This window comes from Dermacentor albipictus, chromosome 3 (assembly GCF_038994185.2).
Source record: "Dermacentor albipictus isolate Rhodes 1998 colony chromosome 3, USDA_Dalb.pri_finalv2, whole genome shotgun sequence".
Classification (NCBI taxonomy): domain Eukaryota; kingdom Metazoa; phylum Arthropoda; class Arachnida; order Ixodida; family Ixodidae; genus Dermacentor; species Dermacentor albipictus.
Genome location: NC_091823.1, coordinates 57,334,604 through 57,354,690, shown reverse-complemented (window position 1 = coordinate 57,354,690; position 20,087 = coordinate 57,334,604). Strand labels below are relative to the sequence as shown.

The 20,087-nt window shown below is 43.7% G+C and overlaps 1 long non-coding RNA gene across 3 annotated transcripts in view; it reads right to left on the bottom strand.

Annotated features, from left to right (window-relative positions):
* The window catches only part of LOC135898686 (uncharacterized), a 261,099-nt gene extending 241,444 nt beyond the window's left edge, over positions 1–19,655 (bottom strand). For all 3 annotated transcript variants that reach the window (XR_010563393.2, XR_010563392.2, XR_011512745.1), the window contains exon 1: positions 19,355–19,655. This is a non-coding gene — a long non-coding RNA (uncharacterized lncRNA). The remainder of the gene's footprint in view (positions 1–19,354) is intronic.
* Between the last annotated feature and the right edge of the window lie 432 nt (positions 19,656–20,087).

Below are 20,087 nucleotides of genomic sequence, written 5' to 3'. Positions count from 1 at the left end.
GAATGCTTTAAGAGTCGCAGTGAGGTGCCATTCAGAGCTATATAGGACACTGATGTGGTCCGAGAACGCCTCGCAACTCAAATCGCGAGTTTGTCGCTTGTTAAGAGATTTCCTCGAGACAGAGATGAATTTGAGCGCTTGCTTACTCTAAAGGAACATTACCCTAAACGCAAAGTGTGTTGAGCCTCAATAAGGTCGACACATTTCGTTCGGTCGTGCATCCCAATTCACTACATGAGTCAATCACCAGCTAAGCATGCCTCCGCAATCTGTTTCCGGTTCATCCGACCCCCTTTCTTGAGTTTACGTAACGAAGTCGTTTTAAACTCAGTTTGTGCGCTTAAGTTATATGTACCCACCAGCGCAATATTGAAACTCGTTTTACTTGGGAAGCTTTCTAAGGATTCGGCGAAGCTTTACCAATCTAAAGCACTCGCACTCGGATCGCCACTTCGTTCGAGCTCACCGCATTACGACAAAGAAATGCAAAATAAGTTACTTTTGCAAAGCTAGCGACCTTTTTTTTTTTTACACAAGCTTCAAACCACAGCAATTCGTTGATTGCTCGGACACTTGCAAAATCGAGAAAAGATTCGGGTAAACAAGAAGCTATAAAAAAGCCGGGGAACGATGTACTTGTAAGCACAAATGTCTCCTGCACACCGCATTCCCAAACGGCACAAAAGCAATGTTCAAGAACTTGTTTTACCGTTTAGAACTCGTGTAGGCTTGCTCTTGGCTTCTAATCCTACGGAGCGATTGCATTCGCCATACTTTTGAAAGGCGCTACAGAAATCGAATTACTTAGGGCTTCTCTATTTCAGTGCAAAGCACCATACCACTTTTACAAATGACACAAATGTGCCGCAGTAATGAAAATACTGGGGTGTTTCCTCGCAAAGTTGACAGCATATTTATCCTATACGCAAAACACAAGACAGTTACTAAAGCAATTGAGAAAACGCTATCCACGTCTACTAAATAGCCCCTTTTACTACGAAGAAAGCCACAATAGATTTCTTAAGAGTGTATGCAGCACCACAAAGCAGCCAGACGAGCTTCCTGCTTACTACAAACACATCACACTAGCTATTCACTACAAATGAATTATGTTTACGCTAAAGGACCAGTCACACCAATGAACTAAAGTTTCAGATCTACAGAAAAAGCTTCTCACGATAAACAAAAAACCCTCTCATGGTAGTCTACTGCACATATTTCCTATAGCACAACACAGCTTCTTAATGGAGGTTGTCGAGAAGAAACTGCTGCTAAAGACATAATAAAGAGAAATATAATGCAACTGTCCACTCCGTGCGCATTAAAAAAAAAACACTATAGGCGTGAACTGACTGTTTTAGCATATTTAGCTTTACGTGTGTTTCTTGTCTTTTATGCAGATGTACTGTGTTTCTTTTTCCTTGCTTAGATATTTTTTCTTCGTATACCCTTTGAGATTTGTCATTATTAAAGAAGCACTGACATAACATAAGCGTCAGAGCGACCTAAATAATTTACTACTAGACTTGTCTCTACGAACCAGTTTCAGTTTCGTTAACTAGGAGGTGTCGGTGTCATAACTGGTCCCGATACATTATCTCGCTTCTTGTTGATATCGCTGCGGCTTCTAAATGGGAGCTCAACCACAAGAGACGCGCGCGACACACTTGTTTATTTTGTCTGAGCAACGTCATTCTACCTAGCTTTATTTGCTGTGTGACGTCAGCAAATTTTGATCTCTTCAATAACGTCACGATAACGTCAATGGGGCAACATTAGTATCAAATTAAGTTGTAACTGCTCCCCACCTGCATAGTGCCTAAATGGAGTTCTTTGACATCCGAGAACTGTATGGTATGGTTTCTCCAACTTGGAAAATTAGTGTCGAAATTCTTTTATATGTAGGCAAGCTCTGCATTGAAAACTTGTGTAAATATCTGCTACATGCTGTCCTGTAACGCGACTTCTAAAATTTCCGTGATCCTCTTTGTTCGTTTTCTCTTAGCTCTTAAGTTATAGCTTGTGCCTTATAAGAGCTCTCTCATTTATTATCTCTTCTTTGCATGTGCTTCGACGCAAAAAAGAAAAAAAAAAGAAACAGGAAAGAAAAACGAGCTCATGTTCAGCTGCTGGCCTGCGAAGCTCAAGTTCACAGCATCGGAGAGACAGTGCTTGCAATAGGTGACTAGAAAGAACTTTCATGAAAGGACGGGGAAAGCATTTACAAGAAACAAAAGAGACAGAGTAATAGGGGTGAAGTCTAACGTCTGCATGTTACTGTTAAGAAAGACCGTCCCGCCTAAGTGGTTCGGTCAGACTTCTTGATGTAAGTAAATCTCGTGCCGATAACCTCGTAAGACGAAGTGCAATTACACAGAGGGGCACTCCATTCCACCCAGTTCCTCGCTGCATTCATTTCGTTTCTATCTTACGAGCAGTTTAGCTAACGCATGTTACCTCAAGTCTTTTCTTGCCACCCAGTAATTACGATGCCTCAGTATAGAGCGTTTCGTAATGCTAAACCTTCTTGAGAAAATGATCGTCCAATGTTTCGTTTTTTTTTTTTTCAAACACCGTTCCTTTCATTTTAGGGTAACCGGCTCCTTACTAAACAACCGCTCTCTTCAACCTGCCGCTCTCGCTTTACCCTGTACCCGACTCCTCCGCCCGCTCACTCCTCCCCCTCTCTTCTTTTCCTCCGGCATTCCCATTTTTCCACAGTTAAAGAGACCCACGCTAGACACAAAAATAAGCACAGAAGTCCCGAGTATGTCGTTGCGCAGCGGTTACACGCTGGGTCACGTAGTTAAGATTCCTTTGCGCGCGGTTTCCAGAGGGGTCAGCTCTTCACGAAAGCTCTTTACTTAGGTCATTATGGTGACCCTGTCTTCACAGACAGGGTCACCATAATGAGATTCCTTAAGTAAGCCTGTTCCCAGTTGCGAACGCGGGCACGTGTGATGAGCGGTAAAATTCCTCAAGGCATCCGAGAAACTCGGCGCTGGACGTTGTGGTTGCCCGTTATGCGGGGAAACAACGAGCTACGCTGTCTTTTTGCAGGTGCAGAACGAGCAAGTAGCGACATTCAGGCGACGGCGGTATTTTGTGGGTTGTGTTACAGTCGGCGCGCAGAGAAAAAAAAGATATAGCCAGAAAATTATACAGCCCGTTGACAGGATGGCCTCGTAACGAGTTCCATTTTTCTAATAGTGCGACTGTATGAATGTGGCCACAATACATTGTGTGAGCTGCTTTCTAAGAGCTGTACCTAGGATTTTGTAGAAAAAAAAACTGTGAAACGAAGTCGTAGTCATTTATTTATTTATTTATTTATTTATTTATTTATTTATTTATTTATTTATTTATTTATTTATTTCACAGGCTTGACGAGAATAAAATAGACTTCGGATAAGAAAACAACGTTCTCTTGTTATAGAATCATTTGTTGCATGGGAGATATTCTAAGCATACATATTGGCTAAAATTGTGGCAGGTTAAGCAGGAACAGAAATACAATGTGACCTCTGATTACCAAGCAAGATCATTATGGTGCCCATCGTTCGGTGTTTTTGTTTCATGCATTTTTCTTTATCAATTTCTCATCCTTCGCGCCTTCTCCATGAAGCACATAGACAAATCATAAGCAAACAAGCACGTTTCCGAAGCACTGGCGGTTACAGGAATAATACTTCAGTGAATTCAACAATCTTCTCTTACTTCACGCACGCATGCCTTGGCGGCAAGATGTCTTATTTTGTCATCTAGGAGCGCGGCGAAGTGTGTCGCGGTGCGGCGTGTAAGTCTTTGCGTTTTATGATATTTCCCGCTTTCCGGACACCACGCGTGAGCAAAATAAGTCTTATAAATGAGTTCTCTAATCCTGGCCATAAGAGTGACATTGATGCCGTTTTTCTTGTTTATGAACGACAACATGAATTGAAATATATCGCTTACGAATGAAATCTTTTATCTCAGTATCTGCCAACGCTCAAAATTAAAGAAACTTCATACGTTGCAAAGAAATAAAGCCCGCACCGCTTTAACTTAGGCTTTACCAAGGTGGCTTTGACATTTGTCATAAATATTTGGTCGAAGCGCAATTTAAAAAAAAACAAGGATAAATGTCAACTTATATAGGGCTCACCATGAAAAATAAATAATACTGCAGTTCATAATGTTCAATAACATATGTGAGGCATCTGCTTAGTCTACAACGGCTCCACAGAATGGAAACGGGGGGGGGGGGGGGGGGAGGGGGATATTTCAATGTCATTTAAATTGTCTTTCTTACTCTTGGTTATCATTCATTACAACATAAATATGAAGAACATGAACAAGATATTGTAGCTAAACAGTACACTTTAAATCAAAATAAATATTTGTGTAAAAATAAAAAATAATCCTTGATGGTTCTACAAAGAATAGTCAACAAACACTGAAACCAAGGACAATATAGGGGAAATTACTAGCGCTTAATAAATGAAATAAATAAACGATAAATTATTGAGAAGCAAAGCGGATGAAAAAGGAACTTCCAGCAGGTGGGTAACGATCCCACAACCTTCGCATGCGGTCGAAGCTTGATGACATCCGGACTGCTACACCTTCGTGTTCTTGTGAGAGGTGGTTTCGCTAAGTGTGATGAAGGTTAGCTTTTCTTTAGTTTCAACAAATCAAAAACAGTGAGCAGTCATGGGTCAATAGGCACAATGCACTGTAAACAAGCTAAGCGAAGTTTCGAATCTCTTTGACTTTCACTTTCTCTTTAACGTTCGTGTTCTCAATATACGCGGTGTGACTTCTATATTTGTTCAGTCTCCCGTGAATATTGGAAATGATGTCCCCTACCCAATTCTGGCAGTGGACCCTGCTGCACGCCTCGCCCACATATTTGCTCATTATTTATTCGAGTCGGCTTTAAGAAGCTTTGCGTTTCCTTGCGCAAGCTGACGGCACGCGGTCGTGAACGTCTATAAAATCTACACAAATAAAAAAGGTGGATCAAGCGGGGCTTGGAATGTGCGCGCTTCAATGCACATTTCTTGCAAGAGCTGGTGTTTTGAACTCCGCATTATTTTTCTTTCTTTTTTTCATGGCCTCAGGCAGCCGAATTTCCAACGCTCGCCTTCCATCAGACGGGCGCCCAGAGATGAGTCGCGTGTGTGAGCAAAAAGCATCACGCTCCTATGACCCGCCAGCGTTTCTTCAACTCCACGCCGAGAGATATCGTTTACGAGCTTCCGCAGGCCACAGCTTCGTTTTTCCAGCGGTGACCGATTTACAACAGCTTGCTTCACAACTTTTCAGATGTCACAGTAGCGCCTTCAGGACTTTTCTATTCTGTTTGTCGTTTTGAACCTGGGCGCGTATAGCAGACAGCCCTCTCGTTTTCAGGAAACTCGAGACTAGTTATGTGTTCTTGGAAAGCACGATGTCTTCTTTTTCTGCACCACTCTTAGCCCCTTTGTCTTGCCTTGCAAGCTAAGGTCTTGATTACTTTACTTTTTCAATTCTTTTCAGGGAAGCGAGAACATTATATTGTAGTAAAACACGTTCTTGGGGTGGTTGGTGCATTTTATTTTAGAAGAAAGCAACCAAAAAAAGACGCACACAGCAGACATACAAGAAGACAGGAAAGAGGCTGGACTGCCACCTGCTTATTCGACAGAACGAGGCTCTAATTTATAAAGGGCACTCAGTTACATGACCGTCGCTCAATCGGCTTATCGAAACCAGCCGTCAAGGAAAGCCAAATAAATTCCAAAGGCTACACGCACCTTCTATCCATAAACCACAAAAGTAACCGCACTCGTTGGCTCTCTAACCAATACCACTGTCTTCCTGTATCTTAACGGTGTGTCTATTATTTCTCGTTTCCTCACTCCTCGTGTGTCCTTAGTTTCACCAAGCTTCTCCAAGCTATAACCCAACAGATTACGTACGTCTGGATAGCTTAAATATGTAGAGATACGGGGACGGACACGTTTAACCTGCCTGTAATTTATATTGCGCGCTTAGGCCCATGCAACTTAACCAAGACTATGGTGACTTTAATGTGAATTACCGTATACTGGTTAGGCCGGCAACGCACTTTCCGAGTAACTTGAGCATGCGTACTCGAGTGAAGACGAAATACGCACAGTTACGTTCACTCCATAACACGAGCATATCACGGAAGGAGAGCCAAGCAAAGACGATCATTGGCACAGATAATGTGCAGCGATGGCGTTTAGTTGGGACTTGTCTGGGGACTCTCTGAGGACAGGAACGGCAAAAGTGGCAAGGAACGAGGGGATAAGAACGACAAATGCCTGGCGACATAGAAGAGCCTCGCAAAGAAAGAAAAGTAATTAGATGTCGAATAAGCTATAAAATTTCAATCGGCTCTTCCCGCTTTTCATTTTCTTTTTCTTTTTTTTCTCTTATTCATCAAGGTCGCAACGCTGCAAGGAAAGGAATGATAAATACCATATAAGTATGTTTAGGCAAACCCACGGACAGAGCCCATTTCCTACTTTCGCCACTTTGTCGCCGCGCTGAGAAAAGACAAATGGGTCCACTGTGTTGCCAACCGAAGGGCTGACGCTCAGAAGTGCTTTTTCCTTCCCAGCATGCATGCTGCTCTCTAAGCGTTCCATCAGACGCGAGGGCTGATGTCTGGCGAGTGCTGGCCGTACGTGGTGGAAAAGCTGCTGCGCGAGCTCCGATGCGCCGGGCTTCATGATTTATATGCTGAAGATAGCCAAGGAGCGCGTTTCTTTCCTTGCGGAGGCAACGGCGACATTAGAGTGGTGAAGAGCAAGCGCTATTTTTGTTTTTCATAAGCACAGACTATGAAAGCTATCGTGCCTTTCAACGAACCCGTGGGTCTAACGCGCCTGACAACGAGAAGATTTGACCGCTTTGATTTCAACTAGGAAATTTCTTTTCTTGACTACTTCATGCCTGTTCCCCTCTTTTGTTTTCTTTCTTTCACTCTCTCTGCAGTTCTCGCTTTCTTTTTTACTTTTTTTCGGCTCTCTTGGAACTGGGAAGATGTTTACAGTCTAGATGACGTACTTCCAGCATTTTTTTTTCATTTTTTTTACTTTTTCTTGCATTTTGGCCTCCTCCTGCAGTGTGTGGGCAGGGGAAGGGTGGAAGGACTATCTGCCGCGATTGATGGCGTGTGGAAGGAAACATAACCGCCGGCGTACTCGGCAGGAAGGCGCTTCGGATTTGCCACCAGCCTGGTCACTGCGTCCAGAAATGTACCAAACAATGGCAATAAAGCTTTGTAATTTCATTACACAGCATATGTTTTGTATTCAGCGTCGTGAGTCACATCGTTCGTGCGCAGCTTCTGTACACAAATTAATTCGGTGTACAGCGCTACTGCGAACCATTATCGTCTCCACTGTTAGAGACTCGTATTGTTCCTACTAGCCGCTTCCTCCAGCAGTGTATGCGTGCGGCTGCTTCACTTCTCACTAAGAGTTCGTCGGCGAGCTCGCAGCCGTTGGACGAATAAGAGGTTTTTGCAGAAACCTGGAGGCTTACGAAAAGGGCTCTACTTAAATTGAGGATGACGCAACGAGCTGTGGAAAGAAGAATGATGGGTGAAACGTTACGGGGATAAGAAAAGAGCAGATTGGGTGAGGAAACAAACGCGAGTTAATGACATCTTAGTTGAAATCAAGAAAAATAAATGGGTATGGGCAGCGCATGTAATGAGGAGGGAAGATAACCGATGGTCATTAAGGGTTACGGACTGGATACCAAGGGAAGGGAAGCGTAGCAGGGGGTGGCAGAAAGTTAGGTGGGCGGATGAGATGAAGTTTGCAGGGACAACATGGCCACAATTAGTACATGACCCGTGTAGTTGGAGAAGTATGGGAGAGGTCTTTGCCCTGTAGTGGGCGTAACCATGATGATGATGATGATAATTATGACGCTCAAGCTTCGTAGCTACGTGGCAAACTTTCGACAGATGGATATGTGTGTGGTTATTTTATGCTTACCTTCTGCACATGCTGATGATGAATATAACTGGGTAGCACTATTCGCTGAGCATATTGAGTCATTATTACTAAAGGTTTATTTGCCAATTCACTGTCGTCTACTCATACCGCACAAACACAAATACCTATCACCATTAGGATACAGTGTTGCTACAAGCAATGTTTCATGAGTGACCCGTCATTTAGCAACAAAAGACGTTGAGCGATTGAGCTCTGCATATATCGATGTGTGGCGGTTGATTAAAACGAGTACGTTTTAATTATTTAAATCATACGCTCCGAACTAATTAAGAGGCTTAGGTCCACTGGCATATACTCAAAATTAGCAGCATAGATTAGTGCCTATTTGTCGAATCGTACGCAATTTCTTACGATTGTTACCACTAAATCAGATTTGCTCGACGTGCTCTAAGGTTTCCCGCAGGGGTCAGTATTTGGGCCACTATTGTTTCTCATACATGTTAGGGATGGCGCTACTTGCACAGAGGATGGCTAAAGAGTGAGGCTATTTTTCGACAATATCGAGGTGTACGTCTGTGCGCACTGTACAGATCAGATGACCAGAAGAAACTAAACTTGTCACTAGATAAAATTGGTAGGGGGTACAATATGGAAATTAACATCAATAAAACAAAGTACATGAGTATAGGCTATAGGAAGTAGGTGATTACATCTGAATATACTTCCTTTGACTGATTTTAATATATATCGAACTGAGGCTTTAACATATTCAGGTATAACCACTAGACGTTCGCTAAGGTGGGGTGTTAATGTGGAACATATGCGGACAAAAAGGGAATTCAGAAGACTTGGGTTCTTAAGAGTGAAGCTTTGGCTGCGGCACCTCCTCTTGTCAAGCTAACAGCCTACAAATTATTAGTGCAACCTATCCTCGAGTACGGTTCTATAGTTTGGAACCCTCACCGGGTGTACCATGCGATAAATTGAAAGGTACCCAAAATAAATCACCATATACGGTTCACTTATTCTAAGTATTCTCTCCACGATAGCGTGAGTTCTCTTCAAAATGTAGCTGGAATGCCTACACTTGCTTGCCGACGACTTGTGGTTGCAATAAAGTTCATTTTCACGCTTTTTGTTTACTGTAGTGACATAGATAAAAAGCAGCACCATTACAGCCCATCAACCCATCGCCATTACAGTAGAAATTGCCATGATAAGCACCTGAGGCCATACGTCCAACGCTGCAACACATTCAAATTCTCTTTTTTTTTCTGATGCCTTCAGAGATGTGGAAGGTGTTGCCGCGGCATATTGCCGAAACGGACTACGTTGACAATTCTGTCGCTAAAGTGGAACCTTATTTTCTGACAAAGTAAGTATAGTGATATGTACTCATTAAGTTGAATGCTTAGTAAGCGCGGTAGTAACCACTTGTATACTGCCACAATTTGTCGTGAATTTTTTTTTCGTTACCGAGGCGTGTTGATTTATTTAGTTTACATGCGTTGTTTGTTGAAGCAAATATGCATACCACATGTGCTTCTGTATACACATTATATGCCACTTCCTGGAACAGCCTGTGCAAAGTTGACAGTATTGCTCAAATAAAAATAAAACAAAAATATGCATGAGATGTTTGTGACGGGAACTATACGTAGTGATCATTTTTTGTTTATTTTAGTGTGATGCTATATATGCCCATGTAACAGAAAGCGTTGATTATGAAAGTCTGTCCATAGAGCGTTTTTGTTTCGAAGCTAAAGCTATTATATACAGACTAACGTTGGACTCGGACTCCCACCTTATTACCCCCTTATTACCCCCTTATTACCCACCGATTACCCCCTGCGATGTCGTTGTCGCAAGTCGCCGCTGCTAGCCACGCTGCAGTAGCTTCCCTCACAACAGGCCCTATCCCACTGTTCATAATCAAAGTCCATGAAAACAAATGCGCGTTGTTCCAAAACATATGTCTGATGACCTAAGCAGACAATCTGGACTTGTGAAGGCGCCCACAAGTCTGTGCGGCTGCAGAGTGATGAATGAAAGGATTCTAACCTATTAATGTCCGGTATGCTATCGGTATGTTGAGGTGTTTCCTGCACCAAAGATGAATACTACTAATAATAAAAAAAACGTGTTCTTGTGGTTATTCGACTGAAGAGATCGAAGCAAGGAAAATCACACCTTGCCTCTCATAAACTATAGCAACTCGTCCTACTTGCATTCATCGCTGTTCTTTTAGAAGCCCGCTTCGCACCCATACACGTCTCAGCAATGTGAGCTACTTGTCGCTAATAAGCCCTTCCCATTCATTAACAGCCACTGGTAATGATGTCAACAGCCTTTTAAGTGTGGCATGTGCGTATTCAGGTGTTTCTTTATGTTTATATTACTTGCGAGCGCTGACGAGTGAGTGAATGAGTAAGTGAATGAATGAGTGAAAACTTCATTGAGCTCTAGTAATTGTCTTCTTCAGTGGCTGGGACGGATTCTTCAAGGGAGCCTTCCTCCTTGTGTCTTCCCCCGAGGTCTTCATGCACTGCTTCGTCCGTCTTCTATGGAAATAATCGGCTGCCGTCAGTCTAGGGTACCACTGGCTTTCTCTGTCCGTCATGCACGCAGCACTAGACCTAGCTGGTCTTCGCAGCGATCGCTGGACAGCAGTTCCTCCCATTGCTACGCACTTGGGTATGGCATAATTGAGAGGACGTGAGTTTGTTGATATCACCATGTTATGTGGTATAATGTGGGTTTCTCATTGCACCGTGAAAATTTGTCTTTATGTTGTCTAGGATGCATTTTACTTAGCTGACGAATAATTCGGCAGTGCAGTTATGCGTAGAACACTCGTCCACATTCACTACAGCTAGACACTTTCCCATGAAGCTCCGAATGTGCCAGACTCAGGCAAATGCTTACAGCATCTGCAAGTACTTCGACGTCACTATAGTGATCCGTTTCGTCCACTGTGCGTACGATACAAGTCACGGACACGACAAATGCGTCTCTATAACTCAAGTGCCAGACTGTAAAACATGGCCCAAACGCACTTGTGCGGTACGTTGTCGTCGTCGTTGTTGTTGTTCCAAATCTCTAATGCCAACAGAACTTAAAAGGCACACCTCCCAGTTCTGTACTTATAGATCAGGAGAAAAACCTTTCTATTTGTTATCCTGCTTTAATATTCTTGAGAAAGACAACATGTACTTATTACTGTCTTCCCCTCTTTTCGTGAACAAGTTGAATTGGCAGTCAGCTCTCATCGCTGTTAGGTAGAATCAGTAATTTTTTTTTTCATCGCATACAGCTTTTATTTCGAGAGCTTTCACTCCGGTAACTGCCACCCCAGTTATATTTTCAGTTAGAAACATTGTGCCTTTTCGCTTGAAAATCTTTACCTGGTCGAACAGTTATTCGCAAATTTATTTAAAAAGCGCTGTCTATGAGTAATGTAAGCGCACTTTTTACGACCATATTAAACGCGGCGGCCGAGACAGCAACATTCTGTAAAAACAAACATGAATCGATATTTCATTGAACGATGCACCACAGTTCCTCATTCTTTCTAATAGCAAACAGGTGGTAAGGGGTTGCGAGGAGTGATGCACTGGCAGAAAAACGGCTCGGCGCACAATTGTGCTCGCGGATCTCGAAGAGCTATACTGAAAAAAAAATACATTAAAACAATTGAGTTGCTTTTGCTCAGATGGTGCCAATCCATTTACCGCTTGTGGATTTGTTGCGCCGCAAGATCGAGTTTGGAACGTACCGCGGTGGCCGGGAAAGCACTCCAATATAGACGATGCGGGCGCAGAAGCCATTATTTCATTACGCTGGCGCAGAGAAAGAAAACGCCGTTTCAGGCTGCCATAATTTGTTGCCTGACAGGCCCCACACTGCGCATTCCGAAAAGAAACGGAAAGCGCGCGGATGGACCGTCGAGAGGGCTAAGAGGAATAAAGTGCCAAATTAGGCCACGCTTCCGAGTGTACCACACATTGTCGCCGCTGAAAAATGATGTAGGTTGGACGGGTATTGTGGGATATATGCACGCATGGTTCCCGAATGCCGTGATGGTTGGCAACATTCCGATAAAACAGTGCCACTCTTTGTTCCGAACTAGATGCTGCTGTTGTGCGCTAGACACATCACGAGGGTGTGTTTTATGTGCGACACACACGTTTGTTTAGAGCTTGAGTGCTCAGTGGCTATGGTGTTGGGCTGCTGAGCACAAGGTCGCGGGATCGAATCCCGCCCATGGCGGCCGCATTACGATGGGGGCGAAATGCGAAAACACCCGTGTGCTTGGACTTAGGTGCACGTTAAAGAACCCCAGGTGGTCGAAATTTCCGAAGTCCTCCACTACGGCGTGCCTCATAATCCGAAAGTGGTTTTGGCACGTAAAACCCCATAATTTAATTTTTTTATAGCTTGAGCTTTAGCATTTCTTCCTTGTAATCTCCTCTATCACTCAGAACTGCTATCATTGTACAGGAAATCACGCACGCCTCACTGATTTCCAGGAAACGGTGCCCTGACTTGATAGCAGTGAAAGAAAGCTCGCCTTCCTACACAACGTTCGCCACCAGCACTTCCCGGTAAACATTACGGTTACCGAAGCTGCAATTGCCGGCAAGCGTGAGAAGCAATCACGAATCTTAGAATGCTATCGCGTTTCACTCTTAAACGCGAAGCTTAAGCGTCCTCCAAATTTTTTCGGTCCATTTTGCGTGCACATTGTTGTTTGCCATGCGACACATTGTTGTTTGCCATGCGAAGAGCAGTAGACGATGCCACGTACAAATGCCAATCTCTCCCGTTACTGCACAATATTAGAAAAACAAAAAAAGTGGGAGTGACAGCCTCTGTAATTTTTGCTCGAAGACATCTGAGCGCATTGAGGACTTATAAAATTAGTATTTGTTTGTTTTGTGCAAGTATCGCAAGTTAGGGTACGTGAAAATGACAAGCTCAAAGTCCCTTAGCTGACAACTCCTGAAATGAATACTTGTAGTACGAGTCGACGGACGTGTACTGATTTTAGCGAGCCGCACATTCATTACATAATTAAATCTCAACGCAAAAACTATCGCAGATAAAATGCAGGCGTTGTCAGGCAAGGAACGCGCCGCCATTATCGATGATAGCCTTGACACGTGCTGGAAAACTACCAGCATCAAGCTGCAAAATCGGGTACCGAAATACCCGCAACATGTGGATGTCAAAATGCAGTCGCATTTTTGTCAGTTGCATACGCAGCAGTTTATGAGATTTGAGAATAACGTTTTCATGGTTATACTGAAAAGCCGCTTTCTTTTCAGAGCTTCAGAATTTTACAAGCAATACTATCATAGTCGTTATACGCCAGGCGGGAGCCCATGTGACACAGCATCAGGAATTGAAGAAAGGGACAAAAATATTTGATAAATACGAAGAAACAAAGAAATGCGTCATGATATCAGGCTTCTGTCCCCTTTCCTCTGATCTTGTATTGCCTCTAAATTAGTCCTGTCTGGTACGCAGCAATAAAAAAGGCATATTGCACGATGCGTGGCGCGTATAGTCCACCGGTGCCGAAATTGCTTTCCGGCGTTATTTTATATTAGACGGCATGAAAGTGCTATTGTCGATGTGATGTAGAGCCCCTAACCTGAAATAGCCTCTAATTGCTAGCAACTGCGCAGTCACACCAAATATTAAGACGCAATACACAATTATGGCGGTGCCTCACACCATTAGCCGAGCAAGTTAACAGCGCAGTTTCCATCTCAAAGAAAACACATAGAAGGTAATTTTTGTTTGTTATTGTTCACATGTTCGAAGAGCAAGACATCCACACTGAAAAAAAAAAAGAAACGATTGGAAAGGTTGTAAAGAGGCTTGATTGCTTCGACGTGAACATTGTTGGCATATTTTGGAAAAGCGAATTACAGGCACTAAAGCTTCATAAGCACTAACTAGACAGATTGGATTGTGAAGCAAACCTCTCGGCAGAGATAATTACTTCCTTTGCGATGACTTTATTGTGTAGACATGAAACACTTCAATATATTTTACTGAAGTATTATTTCGCAACAGAAAAGACACGGACGTAAGAGAAGAAGAACGCAAACCAAACACACCGTTGCACTTGTTGTGCGTTCTCCTTCTCTTACGTCCATGTCTTTTTTTGGTGCACAATAATGCTTCAGTAGTGGATTACCAACTTGCCCGGAATGCTGCTCTCATTAATTTCAATATCGAACTGGAAGTTTACGAAAGCGTGCGAACTCGGATTAAACATCTGTACACGTGCAAGCATGGTACGTCTGCAAAGTTATACGCATTACATACTAGTACTAAATTTACCTTGCACAACTCCTCAAATTAGCGACACCGGGGACTGGACCAACTATAAAACTAAACAACAATGCTATTAGCTGATAGCACAGAAAATAGGCTTGGAGAAGCCATGCACAGAAAAAATGGAAGGTGGGACGTTCTGATTGCCAAGGCCACGGTCAACCTGAAAACGCAAGTTTTTTTTTTTCAATACATCTGTGTCTGAGGGGCGTTAGCGTTGTTTATGATCTCAGCGCCTCCTTTTCGGCTTCCTGCAAATGATATAGCATCATTGGTTCCTCTAGAAAATACAGAAATAATCAATATATAAATTTATATTTCTTATTGAACTTCAATAAATCAGTTTTAATCGAACGATTTGTTTTCTTACTAAATAAACTGATATCGGCAAGAACTGAAGTTAAGGTTGCTCATTGTGCATTTAATGCTCAATTCAGGTTGTGCAAAGCACAGCCAGATTCCTCTCCCGGTTGTCAAGTGGGCCGGAAGATTTGTGGTTTTAAAGCCAACGGAACTTTTTCACAATATTTTCTTACACACAAGGAGCTTTGCGAACAGACCAACTTCATCGCATGTAGAGAACATGCGCAGTGATCCCGTTGGCTCCATGATGACAGCAGATGTGGCCGCTATGCCACTGTACTCGGGTACTGTACATGAAGGACAATGAGGACAATGTCACTGTAAAAGGACAATGTCACTACAAATCTTTTCAGGAATAGGCAAGGTTAAGGCTAAATTTGACACTCCAGAATATAACGGTTGGTTGCCCTTGCACATCCTGCGTTCCTACGGTTTCGTGCATGCTGTCACACATTTGGGACGGCCACGTGTCCGCAGTGAAAGACGAGGCTTTCATGGTCACGTGCGAGCGAGCAGCAGTCGATGCTCGGCGTCTTGGCATAGCAGCCGAGCATTGCACGCACAAGCTGTGCTTAACGCATGTCTGCTTCTCTGCTCGCATGCATAAACGATTCACTTTTATCGCTGTCGCACACGCTCAACGGTTGCACACGAAATTCCGCCAAACTACGGATATTTCTTTCCAACTTTAGAAGCCGGCGTTTAAGTCTTGCGATGACAATAATAGTTGTTTCTACAATAAAAGAGAAAAAAATTGGAGGACGCTTAAGCTTCGCCTTCAAGAGTGGGACGCGACAGCGTTCCCGTCGACCCGCCAAGGGGTATAAGACAATGCGCTACGGCACAGCAATCACTTACGATGCGCCCCGCATCGGACTTAGCGCCCACCTATCACGCGGTGAGCGTCGAGCAACGCAGCGTTCGGCGCGGCAACGAAACGTGCGCCTGAGCGAACGAAACGAACCAAAGAACTCGGTGTCTCGGAGGGGAAACGATCTACGCCAGCCAAACGTCGTGATCGGCACGGGCAGAGAGATAGATAGTAATCTAAACCGGGAGCACGGCGAAGCGTCGTCAGGGGAGAGGGAGTCCCGCGACGCGCCTGGCAGCGGTCCCAATGCGCGCGCGGCGCGCCTCCTGTCGGGGCAGCGCCGTACATTGAGAGGAGGGGGTCTTCTGTGTTTGCCGCAAGATGGCTCTGCGTGTGCGGAAAGCGCAGAAGAAATGCAGCGGAAACGCACTTCGCAACTCGTGTAATTGTGACTTCTGTACGTTACATGTTCATAATTACCGATATACACCGCAGTATAACTTTCCACGGCTCGTTTCGAAGGCAACACCGCATTCACTAGAGGCGCGTTTGCACCGCTTGAAAGCATCGAACTCGTGGCTGAGTGGTAGCGTCTCCGTCTCACACTCCGGAGACCCGGGTTCGATTCCCACCGGGCCAATCTTGGAAGTTGCTTTTTATTTATGAAGCGCCTGCCGTGATTTATCGCTCACGGTCAACGCCGCCGACGCCGACACCGACGACACCGGCTTTTCTGCGACACGAGCTCCTTAACGCTATCGCGTTAAAATATGATGAAGTTTACTCCCGGAGTCGCATTTTAGTGCCACCAGAAAAAAAAAATTGAGCAGCAGGAAGGAAACTTCCGGCTCTAAGCCCTTCCTTTTGCGGCGGTTGCTTTTACCAAAACGTTATAGCATCGTTGCAAAATGAACCTGCGGGATTTAGTATGAAGAATGCTCATTTCGAAATTGTACCCGATATGCATCTTTTTTTTTGTCTCTCGCAGCAGTATTCTCTTCGTTTCCTTTCGTAGATCACTGTGTCGACATGAAACAAAGATGTCGACGAAATTTAAATTCGAAGCGAGAGCCAAAAACATGATCATTGTATTTTCACATAAACCATTACACCCAAACTTGCTTCGTTAGAAGTGCCCCTATAAAGCTGCCGTTTCTAACTCGAACAAATTGAACGCGCACATGTATTCGCACTTTTTCCCACTATGGTGTCAGTTAGCTACGAAACCTTCATCCGCGCGAAACAATTGCGCTGGCTTCATACTGAGATGAAAGCTGATATTTTCTTAGATGATACACCCTATACCTCCACAAGCCGAAAGCCAGCCTTGTTTTTAGTGCAGTTTTTGCCATTTAAAGTAATGTATGTTCCATCACAAACATTTATATTGATTGAGTAAGCAATTGATTGATTTGTGGTGTATACAACGTTCCGGCCCAAAACTTGGGCTAGGACAGAGGCTGTAACAGTTGAGCACTAGCAGAATAACTTTGACTACCTGGAATTGTGCAATATTTATCACTATATTCCATCAGCATCAATATTCGCTCACTAGGGGTGCGCGAATATTGATTTTTGAGACCGAATTGAATATGAATCGAATAGTGACAGAAGCGAATCGAATCGAATATTGAAGAATTTTCGAATAGTTTTCGAATAATGAACAGGCTGTTATCACAACATTTACTCCCAGTAGCCAGCCGGACACTTAATCTGGTGGACCTATCTGCCTTTCACCTTTTGTTTTCCTTCCTTGCTTCCTTCCAAGCATTCTTAAGGTTCGAAAGTTTGTCATTACATAGTACGTCATGAAGCTTTGTTTATTAAAAGCGATAATAGAGCAATGGGAGCAAACACGTAGTTCCTCGCAAGCAGAGGAATTTTCAGACAGCACCATATAAACATTAAGAGTAGCGTATGTCTTAATGTGAACATAATTAGGCTGTTATTGACGGCAATTGCTCCAGGAGCTTCCTTAAGAAGGTGAGCGAATAGGATGGAACTAAATCACACAGCCGAAGAGCTTTCAAAATCAACTTCACTTTTATTCGTCATGAATAACGCAACCAATATATATAACTGACCAAACAAAACATCTTTCAATGATAGAAATTACTATGGCCAGCACACAACCGTAAGGCATAGAAACCTATGCGAATACTTTTCACCGAGTCATTCCTAATTCCTTGCGACACCATGCATTGCCCTACATTATCATTTAGAGAGCATTCCACTTACTAATTTTGCTGCCTGCCGGACACTCAGAGCCTGTGTTACAGGGAATAAACGAGCATACCGCGACGTTTCTTCGCAGGGCGTTTCGCATTTATCGTCATGACGAGACAAGCTCGTCGGATGCCGCAGCGTGAACTTGCACTATAACAAAAAACTTGCACTCGCACCTTTCGCCAACGAATGCAGAGCGCTCGGCCACGCAAAGTTCGAAGTGAAGCGCACGCCACACTTTGAAGAAACACGCAAGGAAATAATAATAAAAAAACTCGGACAAAACCGCCGCGTTCAGGTGAGCAACGCCATTGCTCGCGACATAATAGCTGCCTTGCACATTCTTGCCAAGTTTTCCGGCAGAATCACTGGTTAATAGGGGTCGCGAAGAAAGAACTAATAAATAGTGAAATAGAAAAAAATAGCATTTGTTCTTTTAGTGCAAGAAAAATATCTCAAACGGAGAATTTACTCGTACGCCATTATTCTGATTGAAGTTTTGGAGCAATGTTTTACACATGGGTTTTCTAGTTTCAGCGTTTGCCCCCCCCCCCCCCCCCCCCCCGCCTAGTCGCGCTTGAATCGTGCGCCACTAACTTATATTCTTGGCATTAGGTTTTAGCACGCTTTTCGTTCCAAGCTTCGCGACCTATTTAGATAAATCTTGGTCTAGGCGCACCTAGGGCTGTTAGCTTCGTGTACACTGTGTTCTCGCTTTTTTAGTTTTTAGTTTAGTTTTTAGTTTTTTTAGCCAGAACGAAGGTAAATTCGCTCGCTGCTGCTGCCGCACTTCCTCAAGCCAGCGTTTCGACAGCAAGTGTCCACGTTTAGCGCGTGACGTGTGTTCGTGTTTGCCTTTGCGTGCATGACACCATGCTTGTTAATTTAGTTAAGAAGCGGATGTTTAGAAGTAAATGCGGTAGATAAACTTACTATCCTTATTTCGTGTAGCTGTCTAATCATTTGTTATCGCAATCGATGCTTCCACTTTTGGGCCAAACTGTGACATTGTTTATGAATAGTTTCAACGTTGATGAACCGCTAAACGCAAGCTGCGCCCTGGTGCAGGACTTGATTTCTAAAAACCTCGTGCATCTCTGGTTTGACGAACGACTTCAACGTCTGCTCGACAGACCTCTTTCATTTTCGGGCAACATGTTCTTGCTATCTGTGAAGAACCATATTTTACAAAACAAAAGATCACTAATGCAAGGCTTGCTAGCGTGTGCATTCATCGTGGCGATAGATAATCGTTGCAAGCTCATTGCTTGCCTGAGACACAGCAATGAATTAACGCAAGCGTCACCAAATATGTTAAGAGCCTGTTTTATTTTGATTGCGTACGTTCGCGTAGGCGAGTAAAACTTATTATTGACACGTTAAGCAATAATAATGTTCAAGGATAGAAAGTTGGGCGAGATGGTACGGTATCTTGGAATGGAGTGCGAAGTTACACGGCGACAGAAAGGAGCAGACCGGACGGAATAATAATGTTAATGCAAAGTCATTGAAGGTACTGTATGTTAAAGTAAGGTTTCACCAAGCAGGGGCACAACGCTGCACCAGTTTTCTCATTGTTTCCGTGCATACGCGAAGATGCTTGATTAACAAAATTCAAATGCTTGCAGAACAGAATGGGGCTTACCTGTTATCGTTGGGCAACCGAAAGATTCAGGCATACACCACAGAGCCGCAGAAGTGTTGCGATTCTTCGACATAGCCGTGTTGTCACCTGATCCCAGCTCATCAGCCTCAGTCGTTTCTTAAGACCCCACTAATGTGCATGGTCCCGAAGTTTCGCATTACCAGTCTTTGAGGAAAAGCGAAAATTGTCCCCGAAGCCATGGAATACGCGCACAACACTCAACAACGCCCACACCAAGCATGAGCGACTAAGCCAGCTGAGCTATGCAGCCGTAAATCATCGCCTTCTCAGACTTGTCATCTTAGACGCAACCGAGAAACTCAGGCGAGGAAAAGGGAAAGCACTTTCGTTTTCTTCACGCAATAAACCTTGTTTTATCTTATTATTTTATTATTTATACAAACACTGGAACAGGTAGTGCAATCTACACATTTCAGTTCAGACAATTTTATCGTTTATACTTTCATATCAGCCGGCCGCGGTGAGGGCTTTGCCACATTCGGGAACGAAACTAGCAGTTACTTTCCGCCGGTTGGTTGGCGTATGTCGGATCTGTCTGCCTTGTAACAACTTCCTTAAAGATACGGTTGGTTAGGTTACTTGTAGAAGTGGTGTGCACGTGAAGATTGTGTCAAACGAGTGCTGTTCGTTCAGAGAACGCGTAACAGCAGCCAACCGCTAAGGATATAATAATAAAAAAAGAAATATAATTGCATCACATCTTACACATAGG